The following is a 14,151-nucleotide window of genomic DNA, read 5'->3' as shown; positions in this document are numbered from 1 at the left end:
TTTTTCTTGCCAGCTTTGCTATATCTTATAAAGCCATCAATTCCCAGCTATAAGAAAGAGCTCATCTGCTCACTGACCTCTATTACAGTATTTTAAAATGTCACTTGAGTTAAATGTGGAATCCTGCCAGATGTAATTGCAGCAAACCTTCTTTGAGATTAATAGTACCTATTTCTTAACCACACATTTAATTATTTCAAATGATAACACCTTGTTAGTTTACATACAACAGAAAGAACCTCTTAAAATGTTTCTTTCCAAAATCAGATCATGTTTCTTGGTACGATTATAAAACCAGGTTTGCAGAGTAAAATATTTCCAGCTAAACTGATGCAACCCCCATTTTCATGTCTAGGGACAGTTCCATCTTCTCTGCATAAAGTGGAGAATTTAATAAGATAGACGCATCTATACCCAATCATTCCATTTCCAAGAATTAAAATCTGGGTCCTAACACTGGTAGAATAAAAACTTGTACATTCCAAAAACAGTAAGCAGCTACAAATTTAGATTTTTCTAGTAAACTTCCTAGAGTAGTTGTGCCTTAATTTAATACCACTGGGCACTTGGAGTCAATATTTTCCATGCACTTGATCTTCCTGGTGCCTTTCCCCTAACCCCTGATTTCATATGCTGTATAACTTAAATGTATTAGTATGCCTTTTTCTTGCTAACTGTATTAAATTTCAGAAGGGATCAAAAGGTTCTTATATGCTTTGTGCCAAATATGCTGAATAAAATTACACTTTATTATTTTGTTTTTTCATAATATTTATTTTGGGTTTTCCTTGTATTGAAATGGTGGTGTCCTGTATTGGGCTTTACTGTTAATTCTTGCTTGGCTTTTTTTAAAAAAAGACACACATTTTCAGATTATCTTGGACTCAAACTATGCATCTGTCTATATTTTAAGAAGTCTTTCTGCGAGTCAGATTTCTATGAATCAGTACCCCAGCCCATTTTTGCTCAAGGTAAACTGGAACTCTAAACTAATCTGCGTGTGATGAAATGGCTAAGTTCTACAAAATTAATATTCAAAAGTCAAGTAAGGCTACATACAGATAGCAAATAAAACAGGTTTGTTTGATTAAAAAACATGCTTTTGAAGTTTTTTAGGCTCTCTCTCCTCCCTTCATGTGCTTCTTATATAGATCAAAGACTTTCTGGTTTGTAACAAACTGCAGTTTGTTGTGACATCCACACACACTGGATGACATGAACAATCATCTTCTGATTCTTGCTTCACAGACCAGAGTTCAAAACTAGACTTTTGGGGTCATTTGAATGCAGTCTAAAAGTCAGCATATCCAACATACATTTACAAAACAATTAGAAAATACGATCAGTACTTCTTTCAACAATGAATTTGTTATTTTTGAGCCAGGGTGATTGAACTAGTTCAGTTATGAGGCTTGAAAGCATGTAAGAAAGAGTAACATGAGTGCTGTACTGAAGCAAATGTACATAGATACAAAGTATATCTTATCCATAAATATGTTCACATGCTTTTGAGGAACCTTGGAAAGAAAAAAAAAAGAATAAGCCCAGCCCAATAACATCTCTACATTTGCTCAGAGAAACCTTTCTTCGTATTACATCATATAACATTTTGATTGTGGGTCTCAAAGGTGGGTAGAGGCTATTAGTAGACTCTTGTAGGCTATTAGTGGCGTAACACGTTTGGCTTCATGTCCATAATTTTGTGCAGTTTTTAAGTAATGTTCATCTACGGTCTTCCTGTGCAGTCCCACATGGGACTGCGCACGCGCAGGCCTGCCGATACCGGAGATTTTAATAGCTAAACACCACCAGGGGGCGCCCCCGCCTCTCAGCGCGCATGCGCGGCCGCTTTCCCGCCGAAACGGACCTTAAGAGGCGGAGCGCCCCTCACATACCCTCAGTTTCTCTTTCGCCGCCGATCGTTGAGGTTTACAGCTTTCTTCATTCGCGATGTCTGAGAAGGCCTTGTTTAAGCGTTGCGAGACCTGCAATCGTAAGATGACAAGGTCGGATGGCCATTCCATTTGCTTATATTGCCTTGGGGAAACTCACAACACTCAGGCGTGCAAGCATTGCCGCGCGTTTACCTCCAAGGCCAGGGCGGAACGGACGGATCGTTTGCATGCCTTTCTCTGGCAGCGTGCGATGTCGGTCGAGGACCCTCCGCCGAAGTCTTCGTCTGCTCCGTCTGCGTCCTCTCGTCCTCCTGTAACGTCGGGTTCCAAGACTCCTCGTTCTCAACCGTCTCCGGGTCGCTCGGAGTCGAGGTCCGAGAGGATCCCTTCGGGTCGGAGTTTGTCGGAACCGACCGCTTCGGTTCCGAGACATCTAGCAAGTCGACCTCCTTCGATCTCGTCGGCTGTCTTGGCTTCACCTGCTCGTGGAGCCCATAGAAGTTCGACTCCGTCGGTTCCGAGGTCGACTCCTCCGACTCAGACCACCTCTACGGTTCCGATGACTTCGGATCCTTCTGTGAGATCGAAGGCCGTTCCTGAAAAGAAAAAGAAGAAGCATAAGCATTCCAGTAAGCATGATAAGGCAGTGTTGGAAGGCTTACTCACCTCTTCCCCGTCGGTTCCGGTCGACTCCGCTCCTGTCCAAGTGGAGCAGCAAGCAGAGGCGAGTGATCGTCCGCAGTCCAAGACTCCTCCGGACCGGGTGGCTCAGGAGGACGACGTCATTCTCCTCGAGAAGCCTCTTACCCCTTCAGGTCGGGCCCGATCGGCCTCGTACGAATCGGGTTCTATTCGGTCGGCTCGGAGTCGACAGAGTCGGTCTACCCGTCGCTCTAGCTGTCGGACCCCACCACGGTCCTATCGGAGCCGATCCAGGGAGAGTCGACGTCGAGATGATCCTGTCCCTCGTTACTTTAGTAGAGAGAGTTCATACTACTCTGACCGGCATTATAGAGGTGCTTCGTTGTCTCCCTCATTTCGAGTCGGTTCCGATGTTGGCTATGACCCGTCCCGCCTTCCGTCGGATCGGGTCTCTCCACGGCCCCGGGCCCGTTACAGTGTTTCTCCTCTGTCGGAGTCACCTGAAAAGGAGATTGGGCCATCTGATGAGGCCTCGCCCACTGATGATTTTCGGGCCTACAACGAGTTGCTCCAAAGAATGGCGAAAGCCTTGGACCTTGAAGTGACTTCCACTGAATCTAAATTTACTGATAAGATATTGCAACATATCTATTCGGGTTCTACTCCCTCGATTGCCTTTCCCCTTATTGAGGGGTTTGCTGATCTTTGGAAGAAACTGCAGTCTCGACCTGCGTCTGCTACCGCCACTAATCGAAAAGTGGAGAGCTTGTACAGAACCAAAGACGATGCTCATCCGTTCCTGGCCGTTCACCCTCCTCCATCCTCACTTGTCACTGAGGAGATGCAAGCTCGGCCTCGCCAGGGCTCGCTATCGGCTCCAACTGACAAGGATAGTAGAAAGATCGATGCCTTGGGTAGGAAGTTGTATACTTCAGCTATGTTTGGCATCAAAGTGGCGAATTATGCCGCAATGATGGCGGCCTATCAGCTGTTTTTATGGAAGAAGGTGGCGTCTTTTCTTCCTAAGCTTCCCGAAGATCAGCGCACTCTGCTTCGGGTCATTCAGGAGGAGGCTGTTCGCCTATCCAGACACCAAATTAATGTTGGGCGAAGTATGGCTGACACTGCGTCTAGATCACTTCTCTCCTCGGTGGTACTGCGCAGGTACGCATGGCTTCGCACGACCGCCCTGCCAGTTGAGACAAGGAACAGGGTTGAGGACCTGCCGTTCGAGGGCACCACTCTGTTTTCAGAGAAAACTGACGAGTTCCTCTCTAAGAAGAGGACCGACCGTCTGACAGCCCGCTCGTATGGGGTTTTACACCAGCCGTCGCAGCAGCCTTCTCGCCCATACTATCGCTCCTTCCAGCGTGGCAGACAACACCGCTATCAGCCCTATCAAGGGTATGCTTACCAGCAGCGCAGGAGCTACCAGAGCCCACAATCTGCCTTTCCCAGACGGAGGCAGGGCCAACGTCCCAAGCCTGGTTCCCAACAGCATCAGGCCAAGGACCAGGACCAATTGCATAAGCAATTCTGACAATCACAGGGACCTGACCCCACATTTGGGGACAGGCTTAATGCTTTTTTGGATGCATGGTGTTCAATTTGTTCCGATGTTTGGGTTTTGTCTATTATCCAGTTTGGTTATAAAGTTGAATTTCTTGGTTTACCTTACCTACGTCTCCCTGTGTTTTCTTCTGACCCCCCTCGTTCAGAGATCCTGGGAGAGCTCTCAGCCCTATTGCAGAAAGGGGCTATAGAGGAGGTTCCGGTTGCTTCAGCTGGTTTGGGATTCTATTCCAACCTGTTTTTAGTGGAGAAGAAGGATGGTGGGCTTCGGCCTATCCTGGATCTTAGGGGTTTGAATAAATTTATACGAGTTCGTAAATTCAAAATGGTTACTTTACAGATGGTTTTGACCCTGTTGCCCCAACAGTCGTGGTTTGCAGTCCTGGATCTGAAGGATGCGTATTTTCATATTTCAATTTTCCCTGAACACAGGAAGTTTTTACGATTTGTCTATGGTCAACGTGTTTTTCAATACAATGTTTTGCCCTTTGGGTTGGCCACTGCACCTAGGGTGTTCACCAAGTGTGTGGCAGTGGTGGTGGCTCATTTACGCCTCCAGGGCTGCCAGATCTTTCCTTATCTGGATGACTGGCTCTTGGTTGGTGATTCTGCTGACTCTGTGTCTAATCAGGTGTATCTCACCTTAAATTTATGTTTACGCCTGGGTCTTTTTGTTAATCAGAAGAAGTCCAAGTTGACCCCTGTGCGCTCCATCCAATTTATTGGAGTGGTTTTGGATGGTATTCGGGATGCAGGCTTCTTGCCTTCAGAGCGTGCTGCGAAAATTAAGAGGCTTATTTCGACCCTTCAGAGGTGTCGTTTCCAATCTGTTCGCTTTATCCAGACCCTTTTGGGTTGCATGGCTTCTACTACGGCTGTGGTTCCACTGGCCAGGTTATTTATGCGACCCTTCCAATTGTGGTTCAATTCAGTATTCTCACCGGCCCGTGATTCTCAAAATAGGAGGCTTTCTGTCCCTAGAGGGGTGCTGTCCTCCCTGGAGTGGTGGCTGGATGATACTAATTTATTTAAGGGGATGGAGTTTGGTTTTCACCAAACTCATCTGTCAGTTACTTCAGATGCTTCCCTTTTCGGTTGGGGGGCTCACTGTGCTGGCCTTTATGCCCATGGGTTATGGTCTGAATCTGAACGTGAGGAACATATTAATGTTCTTGAGTTACGGGCAATTTTATATGCATTGATCTCCTTTACAGATGTCGTGCGGAACAAGTCCGTTCAGGTCCTGACAGACAACACGACGGCGATGTTTTACATCAACAAGCAAGGTGGCACGGCGTCTGTGGCTCTCTGCACAGAGGCGATGAGACTCTGGAAGTGGGCCATAGATCATGCTGTCTGGCTGCATGCAGTTCACATCCCGGGGGTGCAGAATTCCATGGCGGACCACCTGAGCAGACTCCACAGGGAAAACTACGAGTGGTCCCTCCAAGACAAGTATCTCGCCCCTATCTTCTCGGAATGGGGGACTCCAGAGTTGGACCTTTTTGCGACTGTGGAAAATCGCAAGGTCCTAGCTTATTGTTCCAGAGGAGGAGTAGGCCCAGAATCAAGTGGGGACGCGTTTCAGTTAAGTTGGTCAAGTCCCCTGTGTTATGCCTTTCCTCCGTTCCCGCTTCTGGCTCGGGTCCTCAGCAAGATCCAGAGGGACAGGGCGTCCGTCATCCTGGTGACCCCGTATTGGCCGAGGCAACCCTGGTTTCACTCTCTTTTGAGTCTACAGACTCAATCGATCCGTCTCCCGGTGGTTCCCGATCTCCTGACCTGCGGGGGGGTTCTTCACCACGACATCAGGAGACTCAAACTCACAGCGTGGTTGATCAGGCCGGGGCTGCCTTCTCCGAGGCTGTGACTAATGTTCTCTTAAATGCTAGACGTTTGTCTACCAGGCAGTCTTATGCCCTTAAGTGGGACAAATTTTCTGTGTGGTGTAGTCGCAGAGGTTTGGATCCTTTTGAGTCCACCCTTTCTGAGATTTTGGACTTTTTGTGGGAGGTGAAACAGGAGGGTTTGGCCAACTCCTCAGTCAAGGTTTATCTGGCAGCCATCTCTGCTTTTCACCCTCCAGTGGATAGAAAATCTGTTTTTTCCCACTATTCTGCCAAATTATTTTTGCGGGGATTGAATAATTTGTTTCCCCCTGTGCGGGCTTTGGTCCCTCAGTGGTCGTTGCCCCTGGTTCTGACTCGTTTGATGTCTAAGCCGTTTGAACCCTTGGCTTCCTGTCCACTTCGTTTTTTGTCCATGAAAGTGGCCTTTTTGGTTGCGGCTACTTCAGCCAGGAGGGTTGGGGAGCTAGCAGCGTTATCCTGCGAGCCCCCTTATTTGAAATTCCACCCTGAGAAGGTCGTTCTTCGTACAAAGGTCGAGTTTTTACCTAAAGTAGTATCCCGTTTTCATTTATCTCAGGAATTGGTTCTGCTGGTTTTCTTTCCGACTCCGGCTTCTGAGGCAGAGGCGGCCCTTCATTCTTTGGATGTTCGCAGGGCCATTTTATTTTATTTGGATAGGGTAAAACCGTTTAGGATTGACTCTAATTTGTTTATTTGTTTTGCTGGACCGAAGAAGGGTAACCGGGCTTCGGCTCAGACTATCTCTAGATGGGTGGTCCAGGCTATACTGGCCTGTTATTCTGCTGCTAACTTACCTTGTCCTTTGGAAGTGCATGCCCACTCCACCAGGTCCCAGGCGTCGTCAGCGGCTCTCTTCAGGGGTGTTCCACTCCAGGACATCTGCAGGGCGGCGACGTGGGCCTCGGCGGATACCTTTGTGAAGCATTATGCGCTGGACATCCTAGATAGAAAGGAGACAGCGGTGGGCACAGCTGTTCTGCACTCCATCTTTGAGTGATGCTTTGGCGTCACCTCCACCCAGGTATTTAGCTTTGGAATCTTCCCATGTGGGACTGCACAGGAAGACCGTAGATGAAAAACAGGTTTTACTTACCATAACTGTTGTTCATCTAGGTCTTCCGTGCAGGCACACATGCCCTCCCTCCTTCCCCGCTAACTCTCTTGGTACTTACCTTGCAGGGGGCGGCGAAAGAGGAACTGAGGGTATGTGAGGGGCGCTCCGCCTCTTAAGGTCCGTTTCGGCGGGAAAGCGGCCGCGCATGCGCGCTGAGAGGCGGGGGCGCCCCCTGGTGGTGTTTAGCTATTAAAATCTCCGGTATCGGCAGGCCTGCGCGTGCGCAGTCCCATGTGTGCCTGCACGGAAGACCTAGATGAACAACAGTTATGGTAAGTAAAACCTGTTTTTTTCAATCTCTTTTGATGCTATTACAATCCCTGAAGGATGTCCAAAGTGCATGTTTCTTCCAAAAAGGACTAATGCTAACATTCCTTTGTAAGAAGGGGAGGAGGAATACAGCTAAATTAATGCATACATTAATTTAGATGAGCTCCATTGATGCTACCTATAAATGGAGACCAGTGGAAATTAACTGAAAATGGAGACCGTAATGTACTTTCATGTCCTTGATGTTATATTTGGCTTATGTTTAATGAAAGGCAGAAAGTTGGAGGAAGGCTATATCCAAAAGAGGAAGATACAGGATACAAGTCCATGGAATTTTCCTGGTAACAGGCACAGATTGGTATTATGCCAGACTCAAAAGGGGAAACAACCTAGTACAACTGTTGCTGAGAGAGCTGAAGCTCAAGGAGATTAAACTAGGGTTCGTCGTCGTCCTTCTGTGCAGCCCCACATTGGGACTGCGCGTGCGCAGGCCGGCCGCAGAAAGATTTGTCTAGCTATAGAACGCTGAAAAGGGGGACGCTCACCCGTTCCGCGCGTGCGCGGTTCCGTTCCCGCCAAAATCAGTATAATTAAGGTGTCCCCCACATTCCCTCAGTTCCTTTTTCGCCACCGTCGGAATTGGTTCTTCTAGCGTATTCGTCTTCATTATGGCCCTCTTCAAGAAGTGCCAGAAATGTTCTACGAAAATGACTCACTCGGATGGGCACGATTTATGCCTTCTCTGTCTCGGGGAAGGGCATATAGTGCAGCGCTGTGCCATCTGCCAGTCTTTTACCCCGAAGGCTCGCCATGATCGTTCCGCTCAGCTGAAGGCCTTCCTTTGGGGAGCCAATCTTCTTCCCCAAGATCAGGCGAGTAAGCTGGATGCGCCTCGTTCGGCTGCTTCTCCCGCCCCCGGGCCGTCGTCGGAACCGGCTCGTGGTTCCTTGGATCCGATTCCCTCGGAACTGACTGGGGTGGCTGTTACTGCTCGTGTGGCGGAGGGCGCTGCACGCCCGAAGAAACGCTCGGCGGAGCGCCCCACAGTGGAACGGGCTGCTTCGGCACCCCTGGCAAAAAAGTCAAAGTCTCGTTCCAAACATCACAAACGAGACGTCTCCGCTCCCGCTACCCGGGGCCCCTCCCCGGCGCCGGCAGCCCTTTCAGTTCCCCTGGGTGATGCCTTGCACACCCCGTCACCGCCGCATACGCCCCCTCCAATGATGGAGGACGATTACATCCCGGTTCCGAGCCTCCTGGATCCGGTTGTGGCCTTCGAACATGGGTTGCTATCCGCTCCTGCCTCCGCGGACCCGTCGGTTCCACCTTCTTTCTGGCCCCAGCAGCAGGTCCCGGATCCTTGTTCGGTTCCGACTCCATGGCTGCCTCCGGTGCAGAATTTCCCGGGCATAGGTAATGTCGCGACCTGGTCATCCTTCGTGTCCTGGCTCCAGTCTTCGGCAGCGCTTGTCCAACGTGCTGGCCTGGTTCCACCGGTATCTGCCTTCTCTGCTGCTGCGCCGGAGACGTCCGTGAGGCATCCGGGGCAAGCGGTCCCCCCCCCCCCGACGTTACCATCGGTCTCGCGCACGGAACCGATACCATCTACCTCTGCACTGGTGCCGGAGTTCTCCGGTTCCGAGGATGAGGAAGGCCTGGCTTCCCCGTCGGAAACCTCCTCCGACCTTGCGTGGGGTCCGTCCCCGGATGACACCATTGGTGAGTCCAGAGCGTCCTCTCCCAATGAAGATCACCGCATGCTTCCTGAGCAGCTGATCCGAATGGCGGAGGCTTTAGAGTTGGATGTCACCACTTCTGCCACAAAGCACAAGAGCAAGGTCCTCCAGGCGTTGTCCTCTGGGTCTTCGGGCTCTGTTGCTTTCCCTCCGGTGGAGGACCTCCTCGATGCCACGCACGCTTTGTGGCAGGCACTGTCCTCGGTTCCGGCGACCACCCGGAACCTGGAAAAATGGTATCGGCTGAAGCAGGAGGACTGCCCTTTTCTTTTTGCCCACCCGAAGCCTTCATCCCTGGTCGCCGAAGAGGTCAACGCCCGGTTCCGTCGGAACTCCCAATCCGCTCCAGTGGATCGAGAGGGCTGGGAACTGGATGCTCTCGGACGCAAGGTCTACTCCTCAGCATCCCTCGCCTTCCGTATTGCCAACTTTCAAGCGATAATGGGATCCTACAACCTCTTCCTTTGGAACCAACTATCATCCTATATTGCTGACCTACCTGCTGGCCGTCGATCCTTAGTCAAGGCTCTGCAAGCTGAGGCCGTTAAGCTCGCGAAAGAACAAATGACAGCCGGAAAGGATGTGGCTGACTGTTCGGCTCGCTCCATGGCTTCCTCGGTGGTCCTCCAAAGGCATGCTTGGCTCCGTTCCACGGCTCTACCTCTGGACAAGCGGGCGAAGATTAAAGATTTCCCCTTCGAGGGAAACCTCTTATTTTCGGAGAAGACGGATGAGGCCCTGTCCTTCATGAAAAAGAATCACCAGACGGCCAAGTCCCTCGGTGTGATTGCTGACCAGCCAGCTTCGAGGTATCGTCCTCCTCGGTTCCAGCCCTTCCAAGCGTCCTATCAATCTTCCCAGCCCTACCATCAGCGCCAAGGCCGCTATTCTTCCACTTACTACAGCCGTCGCTCCTTCTCGGGTTCGCAGAAGAGTGCTGCTAAAAGGTCTTCTCGGAACCGAGGGAAACAGGGACCTCAACACTCCCCGAAGGGCCCTGCGTCGGGTCTGAAACAGCTCTTCTGACTAGGCCTGGACGCTGCCTTGCCTGGTTCCCAGGATGTTGACCGGACGCCCTTGTTTGGGGAGAGGCTCCAACCGTTCCTCCCCGTTTGGCGAACCATCACTAATGACTCCTGGGTGTTGTCTATTGTAGAGCATGGCTACAAATTGTTGTTCACCTGCACCCCCCCCCCCACTCTCTTTGCCTCCTCGTTATGCCCCAGTTTCTGGTTCTCTGTTGAATAATAATGTTCAGGAGTTGCTTCTAAAGGGTGCTGTGTGTGTGGTTGATCTTTCCACCTCTCCCTCTGGGTTCTACTCTAGGTATTTCCTAGTGGATAAGAAGGATGGTGGTTCTCGTCCCATCCTGGACCTAAGGGGCCTCAACTCCTATCTCTTGGCCCAAAAATTCAGGATGCTAACCTTGTCCAAGGTTATAGAGCTCTTGGAAATTGGAGTCTGGATGGCCATTATTGACTTAAAGGATGCCTATTTTCACATCTCTATATATGAGGAACACAGAAAATACCTCAGGTTTTCCTGTGGGTCAGTGGCCTATGAATACACAGTTTTGCCTTTTGGGTTGGCCTCCGCCCCCTGTGTATTTACCAAGTGTATGGCAGTGGTAGTGGGGTTTTTATGCTCTGAGGGGTGTGTCATCTACCCCTATTTAGATTATTGGCTCCTGGTTGGGCCTTCTGCCTCTGCACTTAGGGACCAGCTTTCCCTTGTCACCTCTCTACTCAATAGATTGGGCCTTCTCATTAATTTTGATAAGTCCATATTTTTGCCTGCACAAACCATCCGATTTATTGGGGTGGTTCTTGACTCCTCTTTAGGGAGGGCGTTCCTACCCTCAGACCGTTTAAGCCGCCTAGTTTCTATGGTGCGTTATTTCCTGTCTCACCGTTACCAGACGGCTTTACTCATTCAGACACTCCTTGGCCTCATGGCCTCCACCACGGCTGTAGTGTTTTTGGCACGCCTCCATATGCGGCCTCTGCAGACCTGGTTCCTTCGACGTTTTAACCCACTTCTGATGTCCTCTCATCGGAAGTTCTCCATCCCAAGGGGTGTCCTGCGCTTTCTGGTTTGGTGGTCCCTCCCTGAGAATCTATCCTGGGGTTCTCCCTTTGGCACTTTTGTGGCTGACATTACTGTCTCCACTGATGCTTCCAACCTCGGCTGGGGTGGCCGCTGTGGTTCCTTGGCTATGCAAGATGTTTGGTCGCCCTCTGAGGCTTCCTTACACATCAATGTCTTAGAGCTACGTGCAATCCGCTACTCCCTTGCTTCCTTCACAGATGTGCTCCGGAACAAACGGGTCCAGGTCCTGTCTGAGAGAGCTTCGGCTCTCTCAGCAACGGATTGGTATTATGTCTGAACTAAGCCACTGTATGCATTACTGTATGCATAGTCTTTGAGACTATTTTGTATGGATATAAACTTTGCTACTTGCTGCAGAAGAATACTATTTGTTTATAAAACTACATTTTGCCTTTCAGAAAAGGCAGCTTACAAGTGAGACAATTTAAAACAAAACAAAACTAGAAAATACAAACCATAAGCTACAAACCATCAATGCAAGAACCAATAACATCCAAGTAACCAACCAGGATCCAGTACAATATAAAAAGTAGAATGCTTAGTGTTACCAGCTCAACCTGAATGTCCAATTTTAAAAAGGAGGTACAAGTATTCTAAAACTTTGGGTTGGTGCCAGATGTACCTTCCATGGATAATTTCCAAAATCTTGGTGTTGCCACTGAGAAAGCCCTGTCTATCCATCCTCTGAACATTTTACAGCAATAAGATACTGAGCTGACGTAAAGAGATGGGTAGATTACAAGTAGAGAAGGCAGTCCATTATTATTTTGCAAGAGAATCATAAAAAGCAGGAAAAAGAATAGTACCAATTTCCAAAATGAAAAAAATGTGGCAAATTTCAAAAGGTAAAAAATTCTAGTTACTGAAAACTACAGAGGTGATTATGGTTGGCCCGTTTTGAGTTTAATGTAGATTTTAATCAGAGCCAATGGTAATTTCATTTCTCAAGCATGAGCAGTTTTCTTCTTTTCCTTTGATGATGTGTTAGATTATACTTGAAACAAGTCAGGCATAACAATTCAGGTTTGATACACAGAGCTTCAGCATCTCTTTAAGTATTGACTCATTTTGTTGGTGTGAGCACCCCCTATACTTCAGAGACCTTCCTTAGCTCTGGCATTCAACAGATATGCTTCAACACCTGCTGGTTTTGCTCATATTCTACTTGCTAGTTGGGAGCAGGGATTCAGCCATTTAAAAACCTGTTTGGATGTGTCCATATGCACGCTCATATGGCTTTCCTACTATTGCCACTTACTCCAATTTTAAAAGACACATTGAACATTTTCAGTTGAGACTGTTCAGTGTCCCTGTGGGACTTTGGTGTTTGCCCATCACCCCAGCTAATTTTGTGTTCTTGCTATCATTCCTTGAATAGATATCACTGATTGTTGAGGTGCAAAAAGCAGGCAATGCATTCTATCCAATGTTGGTCATTTAAAGGATATATTACAAGTGAATCCATCATTTACACAAGTTGGTGAATATTGCCCCCTACTGTCTATAAATATTTCTGTAAAAGGTAATTAACCCTTACATGGTGCTTTCAATATTAAAAGTACATTAAGCACATTATTTGCTTAGTTAAAATATATATGTTAAACAAAACCAAACTTGTGTGCAACAAAATCAAGCTAAAACAAGAAATAAAAGAGCAAGCAGATTCAGTCAAACATAAAAGTAGTTGCAGAAAAAATCTAATAAAACTAAATAAAACAAGCAAAAATAACCATCATTTTTTGGGTAATGAAAAAATATGATCTAGTGTTTTAATAAAAATGTCAGAAATCTGTTCAGTTATTACACAAATGGGGTGCGCTACTGCAAAGGCACTCCTTCCAGTCACTCACTACATGTGTGACCGATGAAGACAGAGAAAACTGGAAAAGGGCTTTTGGTGGTGATCTCAAAACTTAGGTTAGTCATATGCAAGAAGGCAGTTCAAGTACCCTATACCATAACAGAATGGTTCTGGAAGGCATTTTATATAAAGGGAAAAAAACTACAGACTGAACATAGGACATATCAGTATGCTGCATTGTTTTCTAGAGATGTAATACCATTTTTCTTCATTATATCAGCATTCTGTATCATGGTATAGTATCATAGAGTAAGCTTATTCAGATTTCTGTAATTCTAGTCCTAGTCTATTGCTTATTAGATAATTCTTTGTATTGATTATATTGATTTACATTGTGTAATCTACTTCAAGTCTCAGTGAAAAAGGAAGACTATAAATATGGTAAGGAAGTTTAGTGTTTTAGTCAAAATCAGCACTTTGAATTGGGGTCAGTTACACCATTGATCAGTGCAGATCTTTTAGTACTGATAAAATATGCACAAATCAGTGCATACTAGTTCATAATTTGGTAGTGTTTGAAGATTCAGGGCAGTTTTTAAGGCAGTAGTCTAATGACAACATGAATATGTGGCAAAGCTATCTTGGTTTATGACAACTGGTATAAGCTTGAGAAAGGCAATTTGTGCCAGAAATGCTACCTGGGCTTTCAAAGTTAGGTCTGCATCTAACAAATCCATCTAGCTGCAAACCTGCTCTTTAAGTGGGAGTGCAGCCCCATAACAGGGGAGGCCAAATACCACTTCTTGGTACAGTTGACCTACCAACCAACAATGAATACCTAGTAATTAAAGCCCAGTAATTAACGTCAGTATTATTCCTGTATTGCCAAGGGGTGGTGGGCTGAGGCTGAGAGTTAATGATTTGCAAACATAAGAATGGAATAGCAGAAACATGGTAAAATAAAGAATATTGCTTTTGAATGACATTACCACATCCAATTATCACATGGAAGGTACTTGTTTGAAATAGGCTCCATGTCTCCAACCCCATGTCTTCATTTTTAGATGAGAGCCAGTTTGGTGTAGTGGTTAAGAGCGGCAGGACTCTAATCTGGAGAACCAGGTTTGATTCCCCACTCCTC

Source organism: Eublepharis macularius, chromosome 2 (assembly GCF_028583425.1).
Source record: "Eublepharis macularius isolate TG4126 chromosome 2, MPM_Emac_v1.0, whole genome shotgun sequence".
Lineage (NCBI taxonomy): Eukaryota > Metazoa > Chordata > Lepidosauria > Squamata > Eublepharidae > Eublepharis > Eublepharis macularius.
This window is presented reverse-complemented; position numbering follows the sequence as displayed.